The sequence below is a fragment of the Somniosus microcephalus genome, chromosome 2, assembly GCF_052327205.1.
Source record: "Somniosus microcephalus isolate GS21.2 chromosome 2, FLI_Smic_1.0, whole genome shotgun sequence".
NCBI lineage: Eukaryota > Metazoa > Chordata > Chondrichthyes > Squaliformes > Somniosidae > Somniosus > Somniosus microcephalus.
Window position 1 is genome coordinate 213,712,046 of NC_140988.1, and position 22,422 is coordinate 213,734,467.

Consider the following 22,422-nt stretch of genomic DNA (forward strand, 5'->3'; position numbering starts at 1 on the left):
AATTGGAGACAAACAAACAAAATACTTCCCACAGGGGCGGGGGGTGACGCAGGGCTCGCCAATCTCACCGACACTCTTTAATATTTACATAAATGGATTGGCAAAACTACTTGAACAATCTACAGCACCCGGCCTCACCCTATATGAATCCAAGGTTAAATTCCTCCTCTATGCAGACGACCTGGTTCTGCTGTCACCTACTAAAGAGGGGCTACAGCAAAACCTGGACCTGCTGGAGTCGTACTGCCAGACTTGGGCCCTGACAATAAATCCCCAAAAAACCAAAGTCCTTGTGTTCCAGCAAAGATCCAAACATCAGGGACCCAAAATAAATTTCACAGTAGGAACAACCAAAATTGAACAAACCACTAACTACACATACTTGGGCTTAAAAATCAGTTCTATGGGAAACTTCAAACTGGCTGTGAATGAACTGAAAGAGAAAGCAAGAAGGGCTTTCTATGCCATCAAAAAATCAATCCAAATAGAAATCCCAATTAGCATTTGGCTCAAAATTTTCAAATCAGTAATTGAACCAATTGCACTCTATGGCAGTGAGGTATGGGGACCGCTAACTCAACAAGAATTTGCAAAATGGGACAAACACCCAATTGAGATCCTACATGCAGAATTCTGTAAAAGTATCCTCCGGACTCAAAGGAAAACAGTAAACAATGCATGCAGGGCGGAACTAGGCCAATATCCATTAATAATCACTATCCAAAAAAGAGCCACCAAATTTTGGAATCACCTACAAATGAGCAATCCCCAATGCTATCACTACGACGCCCTGAAATGCCAAGAGCTGACCATAAAGAAGAATACCCTCAGTCAACTAGTCCTGGGACTCAGTGAAGTAACTACTAACAATACTAACAATAACCAGCCCCAGGACAGTGACAGGGTAACACAAAGAATTCGACCCAACACAATCGTCGCTAAGCAAAAGGAAAAATATCTGACATATTGGGCAGAAACAACAAAAACCCAAAGCAAACTCAATTGCTACTTGGCCCTAAACAGACAATACAACATAGCTGATTACCTGACCATGGTAAAGGATAACAAACTGAGAAGAACCTTGACAAGGTACAGACTTAGCGAACATAGCCTAGCGATCGAAAAAGGCAGACACAGGCAGACCAGTCTGCCAAGAGAGGACAGGATATGCTCGCACTGCAGTCAGGGAGTGGTGGAGACAGAGATGCACTTCCTCACAGCTTGTGGAAAATATCAGGGCATCAGGGAGAATTTCTACCAAAAATTCTCACAAATATGCCCTGATTTCAGAAATCTGAATGACAACCAAAAACTCCCATTCCTACTGGGAGAGGAGAGAAGCTGTATAACACTGGCGGCACGCTATGTTACAGCTTGCCATGAACAGAGAGCCAACCAGTAAACTAAGAAAAGAATATATATAAACAATGCGAATGTATATTTATACACTCAGGGATATACCTGTTTATACACTGTATGAATAGAACTGCGTTTATGTGGTAAACCATAAATGTATTTTGATGCTTTGGCAACATAAGATGTAACTTATCATGCCAATAAAGCGATTTGAATTGTGAATTGTGAATTGTAGATAAGTGGGAAAAATTGTCTTAGTTAAGCCAAAGCCAAACCCATTTCCAGAAAAGGACGTCATATGCACCGAGGCAGACATTGGAGGAGGCTGCACACACCCTCTCAGCGGTAGTTGGTGCATGACTCAGAGACATTTGAATAAGAAGTAAAAAGACAGGCAAAAATGTTCATGCATTGACAACAGCTGACTCTTTGGGCAAGTAATTTTTTAAAAACTGCTTTTCACTGCCTCTGGGATTTTTTGTAATGCAAAATTACAGTAATTGGGCAACAAATCATGCGGTAAGACTATAAATTCACAGGATGCCGCAGCATATTAGATCACTTGCCCTAACATGAACATCTCGGATGTGATGTCAAGTATCTGCTTCTTTCATTAAGGATTTTTTTTGTCACGAGATACATTTTGGTGGATGAAATGAGGAGAGGCAATATAAGCTAAAGGGTGCAATCCTAAAGTGGGTGCATGAACAGAGAGACCTGCCGGTATATGTGCGCAAATCGTTGAAGGTGGCAGGGCAGGTTGAGAAAGCGGTTAAAAAAGCATACGGGATCCTGCGCTTCATAAGTAGAGGCATAGAATACAAAAGCAAAGAAGATCTGATGAACCTTTATAAAACATTGGTTCGACCTCAACTGGAGTATTGTGTCTAATTCTGAGCACTGCACTTAAGGAAGGATATGAAGGCCTTAGAGAGGGTGCAGAAAAGATTTACAAGAATGATTCCAGGGATGAGGGGCTTCAGTTACGTGGATAGACTAGAGAAGCTGGGGTTGTTCTCCTTAGAGCAGAGAAGGTTGAGAGGAGATTTGACAGAGGTGTTCAAAATCATGAGGGGTCCAGACAGAGTAGATAGAGAGAAATGTTCCCATTGGCGGAAGGGCCGAGAAGCAGAGGATACAGATTTAAGGTGATTGGCAGAAGAACAAAAGGCGACATGAGGAAAAACTTTTTTATGCAGTGAGTGGTTAGGATCTGGAATGCGCTGCCTGAGAGGATGATGGAGGCAGACTCAATCATGGCTTTCAAAAGGGAATTGGATAAGTACCTGACGGAAATTTTTTTTGCAGGGCTACGGAGAAAGGGCGGGGGAGTGGGACTAGCTGAAGTGGTCTTGCAGAGAGCTGGCACGGACTCGACGGGCCGAATGGCCTCTTTCTGTGCTGTAACCAGTCTATGATTCTAAGAACAAAATAACTGCTGATGCAAATATCAGGATTACATGTGCAATATTCAATCCACATTTCCATTATATTAAGAGAAGGAAGGATTTCCAAACCAGATGAGATTCACAATTTAGACGGTACAGAAGGGAGTGGGTCACCCAGTCAGCAATTTTAATTATGGTTGTTAAGATTTATTAGGACAGTTTTTTGGGTGAATTAAGTCAAGAATTTTAATAGTCATTGTCACATTTCATCAAACCAATTTTTTTCATTTACTAACAATATTTTTTGTGGGACGCACATTAAATTCCAAGATTTATTTATAATACTGTAAAGCATTAGGACACAAGAAACAATTGTCTGTATCAAACAAAATTGTTCAATTGGGAAAAAGATCGGTATCAGCCATGGCTCAGTAATAAAGATCTCGCCTCTGTGTCAGAAGGCTCTGAGTTCAATTCCCACTCATGAAACATGAGAACAAAATCTAGGCTTGCACTCCATTTCAGTACTGAGGGAGTTCTGCACTGTCAGAAATCTGTCTTTAGGATGGCACATTAATACGAGGCCCTGTCTGCCCTCTCAGGTAAAAGATCCTATTGCACTGTTTCAAACAGCAGCGGAGATTTTTTTTTATTCATTCATGGGATGTGGGTGTTGCTGGCAAGGCCAGCATTTATTGCCCATCCCTAATTGCCCGCGAGAAGGTGGTGGTGAGCCATCTTCTTGAACCGCTGCAGTCCGTGTGGTGAAACTATTCTCACAGTGCTGTTAGGTAGGGAGTTCCAGGATTTTGACCCAGCGACGATGAAGGAATGGCGATATATTTCCAAGTCAGGATGATGTGTGACTTGGAGGGTAACTTGGAGGTGATTGTGTTCCCATGCGCCTGCTGCCCTTATCCTTCAAGGTGGTAGAGGTTGCGGGTTTGGGAGGTGCCATCAAAGAAGCCTTGGCAAGTTGCCGCAGTGCATCTTGTAGATGGTACACACAACAGCCATGGTACGCTGGTGGTGGAGGGAGTAAATGTTTAAGGTAGTGGATGGGTTGCCAATCAAGCGGACTGCTTTGCCCTGGAAGGTGTCGAGCTTCTTGAGTGTTGGAGTTGCACTCATCCAGACAAGTTGAGAGGATTCCATCACACTCCTGACTTGTGCCTTGTAAACGGCGGAAAGGCTTTGGGGATTCAGGAGGTGAGACACTCGCCGCAGAATACCCAGCCTCTGACCTGCACTTGTAGCCACAATATTTATCTGGCTGGTCCAGTTAAGTTTCTGATCAATGGTGACCCCCCAGGATGTTGATGGTGGGGGATTCGATGATGGTAATGCCATTGAATGTCATGGGGCAGTGGTTAGACTCTCGCTTGTTGGCGATAGTCATTGCCTGTCACTTATGTGGTGCGAATGTTACTTGCTACTTATCAGCACAAACCTGAAGGTCGTCCAGGTCTTGCTGCATGTGGGCACAGACTGCTTCAGTATCTGAGGAGTTGCAAATGGAACTGAATACTGTGCAATCATCAGCGAACATCTCCACTTTTGACTCTATGATGGAGGGAAGGCCACTGATGAAGCAGCTGAAGATGGTTGTGTCTAGGACAGTGCCCTGAGGAACACCTGCAACAATGTACTGGGGCTGAGATGATTGGCCTCCACCAACCACAATCATCTTCCTTTGTGCTAGGTATGACTCCAGCCAGTGGAGAGTTATCCCCCTGATTCCCATTGATTTCTATTTTACTAGGGCTCCTTGATGCCACACTCGGTAAAATGCTGCCTTGATGTCAAGGGCAGTCACTCTCACCTCACCTGTGGAATTCAGCTCTTTTGTCCATGTTTGGACCAAGGCTGTTATGAGGTCTGGAGCCAAGTGGTCCTGGCGGAACCCAAATTGAGCATTGGTGAGCACGTTATTGGTGAGTAAATGCCACTTGACAGCACTGTTGACGACACCTTCCATCACTTTGCTGATGATTGAGAGTAGACTGATGGGGCGGTAATTGGCCTGATTGGATTTGTCCTGCTTTTTGTGGACAGGAGATACCTGGGCAATTTTCCACATTATCGGGTAGATGCCAGTATTGTAGCTGTACTGGAACAGTTTGGCTAGAGGGGCAGCTAGTTCTGGAGCACAAGTCTTCAGCATGACAGCCGGGATGTTATTGGGGCCCATAGTCTTTGCTGTATCCAGTGCGCTCAGCCATTTCTTTATATCACGTGGAGCGAATCAAATTGGCTGTAGACCAGCTTCTGTGATGATGGGGACTTCAGGAGGAGGCCGAGATGGATCATCCACTTGGCACTTCTGGCTAAAGATGTTTGCGATCTCCGCGGTGCCCTGGCCAACATTTATCCCTGAACCAACATCATTAAAACAGATTATCTGGTCGCTATCTCATTGCTGTTTGTGGGACCTTGCTGTGCACAAATTGGCTGCCGCATTTCTGACTTTACAACAGTGACTACACTTCAAAAGTACTTCATTGGCTATAAAGCGCTTTGCAATGCTCTGAAATTGTTAAAGGTGCTATATAAATGTAAGTTATTTCTTTCTTTTACTTAAATATTTATGCAAATCATTTAATAGATGATGATAGTTCTCTTTTCATTGTGCTTTGCCTGAGTAACCCATAAGGAACTAGAAAATTCTTGCTCACCTGAGCTCAGAGTGCAGCCCCCATAGTCTCTTCTAAATCGATGCAAGGAAGGTCAAATCAAAATGAACCTGCAAAGTGCTGCTCAGTGCCCAAAACTCCTTCACACAGCGTTGAATCTCTCCAGAAGTCTCTCTCTCGCTCTCAGAATGCGTGGTGCATAAATGTCGCCGACAAAAAAAGGCAGGAAGCATCCGCCTTTAAATAGCGCTCCCCCAGTCCCTTCCTGACTGCAAAACGCTCCCCTCAACCTGTCGTTGCTAGCGGCAGGCGGTAGGGCAGGGGGCGCCACTCAATATCCGGTCCGGGGTGCAGGAGATTGTGGCGGTTGTGTTTAGTGCCACCGCAAAGTGTCTGGTCAATTTTGCGAGCGGCGCAAACATCTCCGCGCTCGGGCACTAGTTGTTTTGCGCCCCATTAGTGCCCTCTTAGGGCGCTAATGGGAGGCGCAAAGCAACCAAATGTTCCCCCCTAGCTAGCTATTTAAAACAAATTTAGATATATGAGCGTCCCAAGACACAGTATTGTAATTTTTTTAATATGTTAATATCATCTATCTATATATATAAACGAGTCGATCTGTCTGTCTGTCTGTCCTTCTGTCCTCGGGTGTGCGTCTGTCCGGCTATGCGCTCAAAAGTTATAGAGCGTACCTACGCGTGCGTTACCTCCGAAGAAAGCTTACGGTTCCGGGACGGTCGTAAGCATATTTACTTTTCGGTCGGACGAAAATTGTTCGCGCCTTATGCAAAAAACCTTCAAAATTAAACTCATTATCTGCTACTTAGCATTGATTGACTGACGTCAAGTTTCGACCAATCCTGTGCCATCACGATTGACCAATCCTACAGTACAGTCCCCTGATGGTTGGCCAATCAGTGTGTGTGTGTGGGCGGGACTAATCGTTTTCATCTCAGGGATGTGGCATCCATTGCCTCAAGCTGAAAACCCCATTGCTGCTTCAACTCCTTCCAGCTCAAAATCTGCTCATCCGGCTTCGAAAAAGTTAGTATCTCTTATGTTATTTTTAAAACATTTACCAAAAATGTTTTATAAGTACTTTCACTTTCATCTTTGAAGGTATTAAAAGGTAGAAATGTTGCCCGGCAGCAGATTCACACAGGGAGAGAGAGACAGGACCTGAAAGCCTGGTACTCGATTTAAAATGTTGCCCGGCAGCAGATTGAGACAGGGACACGGAGACAGGGCCCAAAAGCCTGGGACTCGATTTAAAATGTTGCCCGGCAGCAGATTCACAGAGGGACACAGAGAGGCCCCAAAGCCTGGGAATCGATTTAAACCGCCCGGCCCAAAACAGCCCTGGCAAAGCCGGGCTCCCCCAGCTAGTTACAATATAAAATGAGGGAGTAATTTAAATAAAACATGCTTCCCCTAGGTTTTCCTTCCCTTTTAATGTTTTGTTTGTATGATAAAAACTATTTGAAGAAGTGGTTCTGGAATATAGCTTGCGATTGCTGGTTTTGTGAAATCCACCTTCATTCCATTGTGAGGTCAATTTCACAACACCAGATTAGCACACAAACCTCCCTGGACCAAATCTGAGGCCAATTGTAGCACCCTTGTTACTGCCCCAGCTGAGATCAGCTAACTCAGCGGAGAGCAGGAATTGAACTTCAGACTAATATGATCTCGATAGCTCGGTACCGTACCAGGCAATCTATCTACCATCTACCATTTTTTTCATAGATATCCCCAGTGGAAAAAGATCACTTTGATGGACATTATTATGTCCTACTAAGGACCCAATATGGCGGGCAGGAAGTACGCGCACATTTCCAGCCGGAAGTGCGCCGCCCGCCATATTGATTAAGGTGGTTGCACTGGCACCAAGATTGCACATCTGGATTATTTAAAGGGCAAAATAATTTATTTAAATTAGAATCCTATGCTTCTTGCAGGACCCTTGTTCAATTTTGGTATGCCCCAGTACTTCACTCACCACGTGCTGAACTCAAAAAGCATGACGTGTAGCTAACTGGCAGGAAGGATATTTAAAGGGATCATGCAGTACTTACAGGTCAGTTTGTGGTTTCACATTTCAGCTGCTGGTTAACTTCTGGATGTTTTTCGGTGCCACTCCAGCTGGTTTGCGACCACAGGCAGCGCATCATGTAGGTCTGTGTTCGCTATCCTGGCAGCAGTCATGACGTTTTCATTTTGTGCCAGTCATGTGCGCTGCTTTTATTCCAACCAGGCCGCCAAGTTACAGGCTGGTTACTGTGCGACAATGGCTATTGCCTCCTGATGAGCCTTTACCACCAACTGGGCAGCAACAAGTGCAGGAGGAGGAGTAGGAGCTGGAAGAGGGGAAGGGGCAGGAAGAGGAGGAGGAGTAGGAGTAGAGGCAATGACAACCAGTGTCCCTACCTGCCAGAGCTCTCAGACACCACTTCATTAAGGAGCGCTTCACCTCAATCCACCTTCCCATCCCCAATATACCAACAGTTTCACAATCCTTACCACATTACAACTTCAAAAAGTACCTCATTGGCTGTAAAGCGCTTTGAGACATCCGGTGGTTGTGAAAGGCGCTATATAAATACACATCTTTCTTTCTTTCTCTCCTTACTATTACCATCCGATTGCCTTCCTACAGTCCAGACTTAAAAAGTCTTACCCTTACTTCAACAACAACAACCACCTACATTTAGACAGCACATTTAATGTAGTAAAACATCCCAAGCAACGTTCCCTCTAAGCCGCACAGCTCTCGGCCAGTCCCGCACAGTCCGGGACCGGCTTTTCCAATGTTAAATTTGCGCGAAATTGTGAATGGGACCAAAGCACTTGACAGGAGCATAATTAGACAAAAATTTACACCACGGAAAAGAAGGAGACATTATGACAGGTGACCAAATGCTTGGTCAAAGAGGTAGGTTTTAACCAGTGTCTTAATGGAGGAGAGAGAGGTGGAGAGGTGAAGATGTTTGGGTAGAGGATTCCAGAGCTTGGGGCCTAGATGACTGAAAGCACAGCCACCAATGATGGGGCAAAGGAAGTTGGGGTTGCACAAGATTTGGAGGAACGCAGAGTTCTCGGAGGGTTGTAGGGCTGGAGAAGATTACAGAGATAGGGTGGGGTGAGGCCATAGTGGGATTTGAACATGTAGATGAGAATTTTAAATTTGAGGCATTGCCGGACCGGGAGCCAATGTAGGTCAGCGAGCACAGGGGTGATGGGTAAACGTGACTTGGTGGGAATAAGGATACAAGCAGCAGAGTTTAGGATGAGTTGAAGTTTATGGAGGGTGGAAGATGGGAAGCCAGCCAGGAGAACATTAGAATAGTCGAGTCTGGAGGTAACAAAAGCATGGATGAGGATTTCAGCAGCAGATGGGCTGAGGCAGGAGCGATGCTACGAAGGTGGAAGTAGGTGGTTTTCACAACAAAGATAAACACCAACATCATATCCAGAACAAAAAACAAATTTATTGATCAACTCAATTACATCTCTAATAGTTAATCAACATAATTAAGAATCACCCTTATGCCTATCTTGTGTGCTCCTTTACCTCTCCTAGTTCTCCTATAAGGCATTTCCCCAGTGGCTACAGCTTGGAAGATGGCAGTCTGCTGAGCTTCCATTGAGGACACTTCAGATGACCATGGAGAACGACCTTGAGCAGCACTGGGCCTAGAAGGATCGGTTGCTGCCTGCAGCATCTCAGCATAGGCCAGAGCTGTCTAGCACTAACAAGGGCACTGGCAAATAACTTAAATTTACATAGTGCCTTTTATGACCTCAAGATGTCTCAAAGTGCTTTACAGCCAATGACATATATTTAAAGTGTAGTCAATATTGTAATGTCCCACAGCAAGGTCCCACAAACAGCAGTGAGATAAACAACCAGATACTCTGTTTTAATGATATTGATTGAGAGGTAAATATTGGCCAGGGCACTGGGGAGAACTCACCTGCTCTTCGAATAGTGCAATGGGACCTTTTACGTCTCCCTGAGAGGGCTGAAAGGGTCTTGGTTTAACGTCTCATCCAAAAGACATCACCTCTGGCAGTACAGCTCTCCCTCAGTACTGCACTGAAATGTCAGCCTAGATTATGGGCTCGATTTTCATTGGGCCGTTGAGGCGGGATTGGAGGCGGTGGGAGGTTAAAATCGCAAAATCGGGGGGCACGAACCCATCCCGCCCCCAACCCGCCTCCATGCCAGTTTCAAAGGAGGCGGATACCCGACCTGTGCTGGGACCCGCCTCCCCAAGGCGGGAAGGGGATTAGTGCCAATTAACTGCCTGTTAACAGGTAGTTAACAGGCTGTTTTTAGCCTAATCCCTATTTTCATCCCTGAAGTGTGGGATTCCCGACGGCTCCAAACCACGCCAAGTTAGCGAGGCAGACCGTCGGGCTGAAGGGTTCGAGATGTCCGGTGTTCAGGTGAGTGATGTGTGCATGAGTGCAGAGGTAAGTGTGTTTGGTGTGTGTAAAGTGTTCAAATAAGTTTTACTTACCTTTACAGCCTTCCTTCCTTCAGGTCTCGGGAGTCCCTCATCTCACCGGCACAGAAAGCAGAATGGCCGCGAGCTGTCAAAAGTTGCAGCATTCAGCTTTCTGTTCTGGAGAAATCTCTAAATCAGCCTGAGAGGAAGGAATTAACTTAGACTACAGATTGTCAGTGTTTGACAGCTTCAAAGAGCTGTCAAATGCTGATATTTTATCTGTCAAAAGCTCTTGACAGATGAAATGTCAATCTGTGACGTCACCTGTTGCCGGGTGGTCCTTAATTGGCCTGCTGGGTGGGCTCAACAAGGTCAATCAAGTGAAAATCGTGTGGGTTGGCCACAACTCGATGGAGGCGGCACTACAACTTTTGGGGTTGTAGTCCCGACACGCCTCCAATATCAAAATCCAGCCCAGTGTGCTCAAATCTATGGAGTGGGAATTGATCTCACCACTTTCTGACTCAGAGGCGGAAGCGCTACAACTAAGCCAAGGAGCAACTGAACACAATCTGCAGCAGTAGAGCAGATGAGGAGGTCCCTGGATTTTGGTCTCCAGAATGTTGTCATAGAAGAGGCAGTGCTAGGCAGTTCAACACGCAGGGATAGTGTAAAAGGAGAAAAGTTGGTAACCATCTTCAGAGACAGCAGAGGGAGGGAACCCTGAGTTACTGGAACTGTCCTATAGATGCAATTGAAGTAACTTTCAACTTTAGTGGGGGCGTAAAACTGGTGGTATTGGATCAGCTGCCCCTTATACTCATCTTCCAATTTTCCTTACTTCTGGAAAGGGAGGGAAAGCAGCCAAAAGCCACGGTCCATAGAAAAATTCAAGCAGCATGGCTATAATGTTGTTTGATAGACAGGAGAACGGGTGTTGTTCGGACTGTAGAATGGTTGGAAGTGGTCCACTTTTGGTAACACAGGGGCCCAGATTTTGTGGTCAGCAGTGAACGAATGGCACTAGCCATTCCTTACACTTACACTTGTCCACAGACTATTTATGGGCTTTTGCACTGAAAGGTGCAGTTATTAGGAATCAAAAACAACATGGCACCCTCTACAGGGGATATGGTCCTATCTGAACAGGGCAAGGAACGGTGTGTCACCTTAACCAATCAGAATGAAGAATCCTCACTGAACCACGCAGAGTCTGAACCAGGAAGTGCAAGTTAGAATGCCAAATCATGTACAGAAAGTGAAATAACTTGAGGGAAAAAATAGATGAGATTAAGAGAGAGAGATAAAAGAGACAGAAAGAAAAAGCTTTAAAAAATTTACATTTTTTACATTTTTAAAATCTCCAGCAATAATTAAAATCTGAAGGAATGAGACTCAACACTTATAAAAGTTCATTTTCAGTGCCAGAGAAGTTGTTTGCCAGTAATTAAGACTCATCACGTCGTTAAAAATTCACTTACACTTGAATGGACAAGTCCCAACTTTTTCTGGCACGTTTAGTGGGCAGGTACAGCAACTTCAGGCCCTTCCATGCGTTTCAATGCCGAGTCTCTAGGCGAGATACTGTAAGAGCAAAGCTTCTACAGGAGCAGGGCAACTTGGATAGCAACTTCCTGATTTCCACGTTTAACTGCGCATGTGCAGATGCCGATTTACTCCTTAATAACGGTGAGCGCTGATAGCCTCACTGTTATTTCTACCACAAAATCTGGGCCAAGGTGTCTCTGATATCACCCCTCTCTGATGCGGTCCATAGCTCAATCTGAATGCCAGCAGGTAGCACTGAAAGTGATAAGGGCTTTTCAAATGAGTCAAACCTTTCTGTATTCTTTCTGGCTCAGGATGTTTAAAGTCTCTAAAATAAGAGCGGCACGAGTGGCGGCGGGAATCTCGGAGCGGCGGAGTGAGTATGAAAGAGGCTCCAAGAGACCAGGTAGGCTTACCAATCTCCAATCTCCGAACTCAGAGGGAAGGCAAGAAGTAAAAAGTAATCGAAGTGTGACGTCACCAGAAAGCAGGTAAGTGATTGGTTGGTGAGTATTTCTCTCTTTTTTAAACTTTAGCTCTGTGGTTTATAGTTTCTAAAGTCTCTGTGGTGTAGCGGGGACTGTTTATAAACCAGGGCCCTTAAATATACCATTTAACTGTAGTGTAATTGGTGGGATTGATTTGATTTACTTTAATTGCAATTAATTAAAGGGTAAGTCATGGCAGGACAGCCCGGCCCTGTGGTATGCTCCTCCTGCGCTATGTGGGAACTCAGGGACACTTCCTGTGTCCCTGACAACTATGTGTGCAGGAAGTGTGTCCAGCTGCAGCTACTGGCAGACTGCATTGCAGTGCTGGAGCTGCGATTGGATACATACTGGACCATTCGCAAGGCTGAGGATGTCGTGGATATCACGTTTGATCAGTTGGTCACACCGCAGGCAAAGGTTGGACAGGCAGAAAGGGAAAGGGTGACCAACAGACAGAGTACTAGGCACAGGCAGGTAGTGCAGGGGTCCCCTGTGGACATCCCCCTCTCAAACAGATACACCACTTTGAGTACTGTTGGGGGGGATGGCTTATCAGAGGAAGGCAGCAGCAGCCAACTTCCTGGCACCAGGGGTGGCTCTGCTGCACAGGACGGGAGGAAAAAGAGGGGTAGAGCTACAGTAATAAGGGATTCTATTGTAAGGGGAATAGATAGGCGTTTCTGCGGCTGCAAACGAGACTCCAGGATGGTGTGTTGCCTCCCTGGTGCAAGGGTCAAGGATGTCTCAGAGCGGCTGCAGAACATCTTGGAAGGGGAGGGTGAACAGTCAGTTGTCGTGGTGCATATAGGTACCAACAATATAGGTAAAAAACGGGATGAGGTCCTAAAAGCTGAATATAGGGTGTTAGGAGGTAAATTAAAAAATAGGACCTCAAAGGTAGTAATCTCAGGATTGCTACCAGTGCCACATGCTAGTCAGAGTAGAAATAGAAGGATATTTCAGATGAATACGTGGCTAGAGGAATGGTGCCAGGGGGAGGGATTCAAATTCCTGGGACATTGGAACCGGTTCTGGGGGAGGTGGGACCAGTTCAAACCGGATGGTTTGCACCTGGGCAGGGCCGGGAGCAATGTCCCAGGGGGAGTGTTTGCTAGTGCTCTGGAGGGTTTAAACTAAAATGGCAGGGGGTTGGGAACCTGAGCAGGGGGACAGAAGAAAGGGAAGCAAGGATAAAAGCAAAAGATAGGAAGGAGAAAAACAAAAGTGGCAGTCAGAGAAATCAACAATTCAAATCAAACATGGCCACAGTAAATAATAATTCTAATAGGTCTAAGAGCATTAAAAAAACAAGCCTGAAGGCTTTGTGTCTTAATGCGAGGAGCATTCACAATAAGGTGGATGAATTAGCTGCGCAAATAGAGGTAAACGAATATGATTTGATTGGGATTACGGAAACATGGCTCCAGGGTGGCCAAGGCTGGGAACTCAACATCCAGGGGTATTCAATATTCAGGAAAGATATGCAAAAAGGAAAGGGAGGTGGGGTAGCATTGCTGGTTAAAGAAGGGATTAACACAACTGTAAGGAAGGATATTAGCTCTGATGATGTGGAATCTGTATGGGTAGAACTCAGAAATACCAAGGGGCAGAAAACATTAGTGGGAGTGGTATATAGACCTCCAAACAGTAATGCGGAGGTTGGGGATGGCATTAACAGGGAAATTAGAGAAGTGTGCAATAAGGGCACTGCAGTCATCATGGGTGACTTTAATCTACATATAGATTGGGCTAACCAAATTGGTAACAATACTGTGGAGGAGGAATTCCTGGAGTGTTTACGGGATGGTTTCCTGGACCAATATGTCGAGGAACTAACCAGAGATCAGGCCATCTTAGACTGGGTATTACGTAACGAGAAAGGATTAATTAGCAATCTTGTTGTACGAGGCCCCTTGGGTCGGAGCAATCATAATATGATTGAATTCTTTATTAAGATGGAGAATGAAGTAGTTGACTCAGAGACTAGGGTCCTGAATTTAAATAAAGGGAACTATGATGGTCTGAGGCGCGAGTTGGGGAAGATTGATTGGGGAATGTCACTCAAAGGGTTAACGGTGGATAGGCAATGGCAAACATTCAAAGACCGCATGGATGAACTACAAAATTTGTTCATCCCAGTTTGGCATAAAAATAAAACAAAAAAGGTGACTCAACCGTGGCTAATGAGGGAAATTAGGGATAGCATAAGATCCAAGGAGAGGACATATAAGTTGGCCAGGAAAAGCAGTAATCCAGAGGATTGGGAGCTGTTTAGGATTCAACAAAGGAGGACAAAGGGTTTAATTAAGAAAGGGAAAATAGAATGTGAGAGTAAGCTTGCAGGGAACATAAAAACTGACTGTAAAAGCTTTTATAGATATGTGAAGAGAAAAAGATTGGTGAAGTCAAGCGTAGGTCCCTTGCAGTCAGAATCAGGGGAATTTATAATGGGGAACAAAGAAATGGCAGACCAATTAAATACATATTTTGGTTCTGTCTTCACAAAGGAGGACACAAATAACCTCCCAGAGATGTCAGGGAACATAGGGTCTGATGAAAGGGAGGAACTGAAAGAAATCAGTATTTGTAGGGAAATGGTGTTAGGGAAATTGATGGGATTGAAGGCCGATAAATCCCCAGGGCCTGATAATCTACATCCTAGGGTACTTAAGGAAGTGGCCCTAGAAATAGTAGGTGCATTGCTGATCATCTTCTAACATTCGATGGAATCTGGAACAGTACCCATGGATTGGAGGGTAGCTAATGTTACCCCACTATTCAAAAAAGGTGGTAGAGAGATAACGGGGAATTACAGACTGGTAAGCCTGACATCGGTAGTGGGGAAAGTGCTAGAGTCCATTATAAAAGATGTAATAGCAGAGCACTTGGAAAACAGTGACAGCATCGGACAAAGTCAACATGGATTTACAAAAGGTAAATCATGCTTGACTAATCTACTGGAATTTTTGAGGATGTAACTAGTAAAATAGATAAGGGAGCACCAGTGGATGTGGTGTATTTGGACTTTCAGAAGGCTTTCGATAAGGTCCCACATAAGATATTAGCATGTAAAGTTAAGGCACATGGGATTGGGGGCAAGGTATTGACTTGGATAGAGAACTGGTTGGCAGACAGAAAGCAAAGAGTTGGAATAAACGGGTCTTTTTCCGAGTGGCAGGCAGTGACTAGTGGGGTACCACAGAGATCGGTCCTTGGACCCCAGCTATTCACAATATATATTAATGATCTAGACAAGAGAACTAGATGTAATATCTCCAAATTTGCAGACGACACAAAGTTGGGTGGGCGTGTGTGCTGTGAGGAGGATGACGAGAAACTACAGGATGATTTGGACAGGTTGGGTGATTGGGCAAAAGCATGGCAGATGCAATATAACATGGATAAATGTGAGGTTATCCACTTTGGTGGCAAAAACAGGAAAGCAGATTATTATCTGAATGGCAATAGATTGGGAGAAGGGGAAGTGTAACGAGACCTGGGTGTCCTTGTGCACCAGTCGCTGAAGGCAAGCATGCAGGTGCAGCAGGCGGTTAAGAAGGCAAATGGTATGTTGGCCTTCGTAGCGAGAGGGTTTGAGTACAGGAACAAGGATGTCTTGCTGCAGTTGTACAGGGCCTTGGTGAGACCACATCTTGAGTATTGTGTGCAGTTTTGGTCGCCTTATCTGAGGAAGGATATTCTTGCCATGGAAGGAGTTCAGCAAAGATTCACCAGGCTGATACCTGGGATTGCAGGAATGACATATGAGGAGAGATTGGGACAATTGGGCTTGTACTCGCTGGAGTTTAGAAGAATGAGAGGGGATCTAATTGAAAGTTATAAAATTCTGGCAGGACTGGATAGACTAGATGCAGGAAGGATGTTCCCGATGGTTGGGGAGTCCAGAACCAGGGGTCACAGTCTAAGGATAAGGGGTAGGCCTTTTAGGACAGAAATGAGGAGGAATTTCTTCACCCAGAGTGGTGAACCTGTGGAATTCTCTACCACGGAAGGCAGTAGAGGCCAATACATCTATATATATAAAGCGGCTCTTCTGTCTGTCCCGATGTCTGTCCCGATGTCTGTCTGTCTGTCCGTTCTCTATACGTTTGAAAGTTACAGAGCGTACCGACGCGCGCGACGCCTCAAAAGAAAGCTTGCGATTCCGGACCGGTCATAGGCGTATTTACGTTTCGGCCGCACAAAAATCCCGCCCGCGGTATCCGAAAAACGGTCAGCCTTCCGCTCATTAGCATCTCATTAGCGACCGTGTGACGTCGAGGTCCACCAATCGGACGGCGAGTTCCTTCCTACAGTTGAGTGTCGAGTGACTCGACGATTGACCAATCCTACGCTTCGGTGACCTGACCGGTCGACCAATCGGTGCGTGTGTGGGCGGGCCTTATCCTTCTGAACCGAGGTGAGTGGCCGCCATCTTGATTTTTCACAATTTTTCCCCCCACACTTTCTGTGTGTTAGGGAACTAAGGTAAATATTTTAATGATGTGTTAGGGAATTAAATAACAATTTAATGGGGGGGGGGGAGAGCCTCGGGAAATCGCGGGGGGGGGGAGAGCCTTGGGAAATCGCGGGGGGGGGAGAGCCTCGGGAAATCGCGGGGGGGGGAGAGCCTCGGGAAATCGCGGGGGGGGGAGAGCCTCGGGAAATCACGGGGGGGGGAGAGCCTCGGGAAATCGCGGGGGGGGCGAGCCTCGGGAAATCGCGGGGGGCTCGCGCCGCCCGCACTGACCGCGCATGCGCCGCCCGCACTGACCGCGCATGCGCCGCCCGCACTGACCGCGCATGCGCCGCACGCACTGACCGCGCATGCGCCGCCCGCGCCGGCCGCCGCTCAGCATTCCCGCTATCGCAATGGCACCGGACCTCAGGCGCTAGGCAGGGGGAAGGGCTGGAGAGAGGGACAGAGGGGAGCGGGGGAAGGGTGGGGAGGGAGGGAGGGAGACAGGGGAGGGGAGGGAGGGAGAGGAGGGGAGGGGAGGGAGAGGAGGGGAGGGAGAGGAGGGGAGGGAGAGAGGGGATCGGGGAGGGAGGGATAGGACAGGGAGAGGACATGACAGGGAGAGGGAGGACACACAGGGGCAGGGAGACCAAGCGCCCCAAAATTGCCCTCGCAACGCGGGGCTCCCCAGCTAGTCTATATATATATAAAAGAGCTCTTCTGTCTGTCCCGATGTCTGTCTGTCCCGATGTCTGTCTGTCTGTCTGTCCGTTCTCTATACGTTTGAAAGTTATAGAGCGTACCGACGCGCGTGTCGCCTCAAAAGAAAGCTTGCGATTCCGGACCGGTCATAGGCGTATTTACGTTTCGGCCGGACAAAAACTGCGCCCGCGGTATCCGAAAAACGTTCAGCGTTCCGCTCATTAGCATCTCATTTGCGACCGTGTGACGTCGAGGTCGACCAATCAGACGGGCGCGTGCCATCCTACAGTTGAGTGTCGAGTGACTCGACGATTGACCAATCCTACGCTTCGGTGACCTGACCGGTCGACCAATCGGTGCGTGTGTGGGCGGGCCTTATCCTTCTGAACCGAGGTGAGTGGCCGCCATCTTGATTTTTAACAATTTTTCCCCCCACACTTTGTGTGTTAGGGAACTAAGGTAAATATTTTAATGATGTGTTAGGGAATTAAATAACAATTTAATGGGGGGGGGGAGAGCCTCGGGAAATCGCGGGGGGGGGGAGAGCCTCGGGAAATCGCGGGGGGGGGGAGAGCCTCGGGAAATCGCGGGGGGTGGAGAGCCTCGGGAAATCGCGGGGGGGCGTAGAGCCTCGGGAAATCGCGGGGGGGAGAGCCTCGGGAAATCGCGGGGGGGGGAGAGCCTCGGGAAATCGCGGGGGGGGGAGAGCCTCGGGAAATCGCGGTGGGGGGGAGAGCTGATGAGTTTTAAAAAAAGAGTTTAAAAAAAAGAAGAGGCCGCCAGTTGCGCGGCCGCCTTGATGACGGCACGCATTCGCACGGCCCCCGTTACCCCGGCAATGGGGCACGCCGGCGGTCTTGAAACCACGCATGCGCACGTCCCGCCACCCCATCACGACAGTTGCGCAGCCGCCTTGACGCCGGCACGCATGCGCACGGCCCCCGTGACGCCAGCACAGCCTCGGGAGATCGCGGGGGGGGGCGAGCCTCGGGAAATCGTGGGGGGGGGGAGAGCCTCGGGAAATCGCGGGGGGGGGAGAGCCTCGGGAAATCGCGGGGGGGGAGAGCCTCGGGAAATCGCGGGGGGGGAGCCTCGGGAAATCGCGGGGGGGGGAGAGCCTCGGGAAATCGCGGGAGGGACGCAACCGCACCGGACCTCAGGCGCTAGGCAGGGGGAGGGGCCAGAGAGAGGGACAGAGGGGAGTGGGGGAGGGGAGGGGTGGGCGAGGGGAGGGGGTGGGGGAGGGTAGGTGTGGGGGTGGGGGAGGGGAGGGAGGGAGGGAGACAGGGGAGGGGAGGGAAGGAGAGGAGGGGAGGGGAGGGAGAGGAGGGGAGGGAGAGAGTGGGGGGAGGGAGGGATAGGACAGGGAGAGGACATGACAGGGAGAGGGGGGACACACAGGGGCAGGGAGACCAAGCGCCCCAAAATTGCCCTCGCAACGCGGGGCTCCCCAGCTAGTTAAATATATTCAAGAAGGAGTTGGATATATTTCTTAAAGCTAAAGAGATCAAGGGGTATGGGGAGAAAGCAGGTACTGAACTTGGATGATCAGCCATGATCGCATTGAATGGTGGAGCAGGCTCGAGAGGCCGAATGGCCTACTCCTGCTCCTATCTTCTATGTTTCTATGTTTCTATAGAACAAAATGCTCAAAATGCACAGCAATGTGATTAACATCTGAAAGAGAGAGATAAGTTCATTTGGTTCACTCATAAAGTTCTGATGTATTTTCCCCTTCGTTTCCATGATATAAAAATTTTTATGCAAGCATAATCTTGAAACCAGCCACAGTTTTTTTGGAAAGCTAGTTACCCATTCAATCTTTACTCACTGTCCAGGACACACTGTTCTTTAACAAATAGTTCACTCTGTAAATAATGAAGTAGCTTGTGACTTTTGAAAACAAAGTATCAAAGCTAAAGAAAGTATACACATCTGAACTGTGGATCTGTCCTTACCATACTTCACATCATTTTGAACAGTTTTACTTGCTTTTAGTTAGAAATGCAGAAATTAGATCATTAATTATACATTTATTTAGAAATGATATTGTCAGCAAAATTCCCTGAACTATGCAAATAATCTATAATAGTATATTTCTCTGTATTTTATAAGTAAGTATGTCTATATATTGAGATATTACTGTCTCCTCTAGATCTTTACTAATAAATATTTCAGATTGTTCTGATCCTACCAAACAACAGACAAACAAGACGTCCAGCAACTGGTAATCATGATATCCAGGGTATGATTATCAATCAAAATCGAACTGAAATAATATTTCTGAGGAAAGTGGAATTGGGTAACATGATAATCTTTTTTGAAAGTCAGCACTTAGTTCCCAATGAACTCTGGCATACTTTGGACACTTCAGAGGTGTCAGCTGGGCATGAAGATTGTCACTCCCACTCTTCCACGGGGCAGTGGCAGAAATAGTCAGCAGGAATGAGGCAGTTGTGAGTCACTCTCCCATGCCTGCCATGTTGCACTTAATTAAAAGATTGTACAATTGTTTTAAATTAAACATTTTAATGAATGAGGTGTAGAAATTAATCCCGTATTCACGCATCCTCTCATCATCATTTCCATAATGGAATAGACATAGCTTTCCTCTACACATGCTTAGTAGCGTTTTACCAAAACAAAAATCTTTCCGAACTTAAAAAAAAATCCAATTACAGACCCACTGACCATCAGAAACCATTCTCCAGCGAAGACAGGTGACCAGCCCATAGTATTCTTGGCTTCAGATGACAGTGCTACTCAATAGTTCATGAGTTAAGTTTTCAATTCAATCTATCTTTATTAACTGCTTAAAGCCTTTGCAAACACAAAAGGCTATGGCAAATCTTACATAGAAACTAGGAGCAGGAGTAGGCCATTCAAGCCTGCTCCGCCATTCAACAAGATCATGGCTGATCATCCAAACCCTAGCACCCGGTCCCTACACCGACAGCCATCCCACCCAAGCCCTATCCCCGTAACCCCACATATTTAATCCCCCCTAACACTAAGGGCCAATTTTTTTTATCATGGCCAATCAACCTAACCCGCACATCTTTGGACTGTGGGAGGAAACCGGAGCTCCCGGAGGAAACCCACGCAAACACGGGGAGAATGTGCAAACTCCACACAGTCACCTGAGGCTGGATTTGAACCCGGGTCCCTGGCGCTGTGAGGCAACAGTGCTAACCACTATGCCACTGTGCTGCAGTCTCAATTTGCTTATTGGAGGTTTAAGATTTTCTGCAAGAGGGAAGACTTACTTCAGAGAGGCTGATCAATTATACAGCATACCTGGTGCCTGAGCTTCTGGGTGGGGCATTTGAAATATCAAATGCTGCCACTTGTCCTTATTTGAGTCACAGTCACTGCAACAGTTTAAATTCCAGACTGCAGTGGTATGAAGTACTCTACCTCTCCACTTTCTCATATGAATTCTAACATCCTACACGATATACGGAGGTGAATTCTTCTATGATTAACAAAACAGACCTAACACTAAATAAAACCACCCCATGGAGTTCGCAAACCATGCCTGGGAATAATGTATGCTCTATGGTGGTTACAAAGCAGTAATATTTTAAACTTCAGATTGAAGTATAAACTCGTCAAGCTTTGCGCTCATAGTTTGACATCAGCCGAGCGCTTTGTGGGATGACGTCTTTATAATCACTTCTATCCATTAACCTTAATTCTGACGAAGGGCCATTGACCTGAAACGTTAACTCTGTTCCTCTCTCTACATATGCTGCCTGACCTGCTGAGTATTTCCAGCGTTTTTTGTTTTTATTTCAGATTTCCAGCATCCGCAGTATTTTGCTTTTGGATTAGCCTTAATTTCACATTGGCGAGGCTAGCTCATTATCACACCAAGGTGGACTTTCTACTGCTGCAATTCGAAATTCCTGATGATTTCGCTTCTTTAAATCGCTCCCTCTATGTCACATTCTATTCATGGGTAATGTAACGCAATAACAATAACAAAAGCACCACAGATCACGGATGCTGCCTAGCCTGCTGAGTATTTCCAGCATTTTCTGTTATTTTAATTCCCCATTTGGACAACATATTATTTAATAACAATGCAACAAAACCATCAGAAAAAAGTTGCAGACTTGAGGACACGTAGATATATCAGTTTGGTTTGGTTGCTACAACAGGTAACATGGACACACCAAGAACTGTTCCTTCTAAACTCACGTGATTTTTTTGCTCAAAATATTGATGAACCAGAGTGAAAAGAATTGCGAATGGATCACGTTCAAGTGCTATTTCTAGAGCTTTTGATTTCAATCCGGAATAAAAACCAATAAGGTAAATATTGTAATAGTCCTGTCCTGTTCTCATAAAGAGGAAACCGTTTGCGAGCGATTATCAGCGCCATGGTGATACCAGCGTGTCACCAGCACCCTTCAATTACTCGCCTTCACCTCTCATTAATTTGAATGGCCGAACAATAGAGCGAAAAACGAGTGCAATATTATACTTCGCTTGTTAACATATTTTCACAACCATGGTTACTTACCTGCACGATAAATGTAACGGCAGTTATTTAGAAAGAAAATCCTTTACGTCAAACATTATGAATTCGAAAGTTTCTGTATTTGTTGTAGACTACTCACTGATTAGGAAACGATGATCGGCCACAAGACTATTTTAACATGTACAAGTACTGTATCCTCAATCATCGGTCAGATGAAAGTCAAATTCATCTTTTATTGAAACATTTAGTGACGTGGCCGATGTACAAGTTCTAAATGCAATGATACTGCTTAATCCTCCAGTTGTTACTGGAATGAGTTCTAACATCAGCCGGTTAAAATAAGGTTTAAGATATGTACCTGCGACCTAGCTCACAGGTGGCAGCTTCCCGTCGCGGCCTCGGTGACCGGCGTGTCTTTGGAGACGAGTCACAGCTCAGGGTACTGATTACATACCTTATAAAAATAAGTAAGAAGCAAATACTGTAATAATGCGCTGGAATGAAACCAGTCCTGCAAAGGAGGAAGTGAATCGAAATCTCAGTGAATCAGGAAGTGTTAAAAATATAAAAACAGAGCCTTCAAAGGCATTGACATTGCCATGCATTGCTTTATTTTCAGGCAGTATTAGATCCATTGTATATGTGTAAAGATTGGATGTGTAGAATCCACCCCACCACAGTAAAAACTCCAGCTAAGTTGTGTGGCTATGTAAAACCCTTCGATTTGGATAGGGCAGTTGTAGCAACGAATTGAACTGGAGTTACAAAGTTGATATAAGAGGGAGAATAATTGAAACCAGAACCCACTGCTGTAGAAGGATTATTTTAAATGTAAAACGCGCTGTTGTTACAGGCTGCAGAAATGTGCAGAATAAAACATTGCACTTCCCCAAAAGTGTGGCTTTCTG

At 46.1% G+C, this 22,422-nt stretch overlaps 1 protein-coding gene across 4 annotated transcripts in view; it reads right to left on the reverse strand.

Annotated features, from left to right (window-relative positions):
* rbm47 (RNA binding motif protein 47) overlaps window positions 1-22,028 on the reverse strand; it is a 381,884-nt gene extending 359,856 nt beyond the window's left edge. The window contains exon 1 of one of the 4 annotated variants that reach the window (XM_085969018.1): window positions 21,873-22,028. The gene's annotated coding sequence lies outside the window, so the exon portion shown is untranslated. The remainder of the gene's footprint in view (window positions 1-21,872) is intronic. The other 3 variants (XM_085969062.1, XM_085969080.1, XM_085969071.1) reach the window with 3 other exon arrangements.
* Window positions 22,029-22,422: the final 394 nt, after the last annotated feature.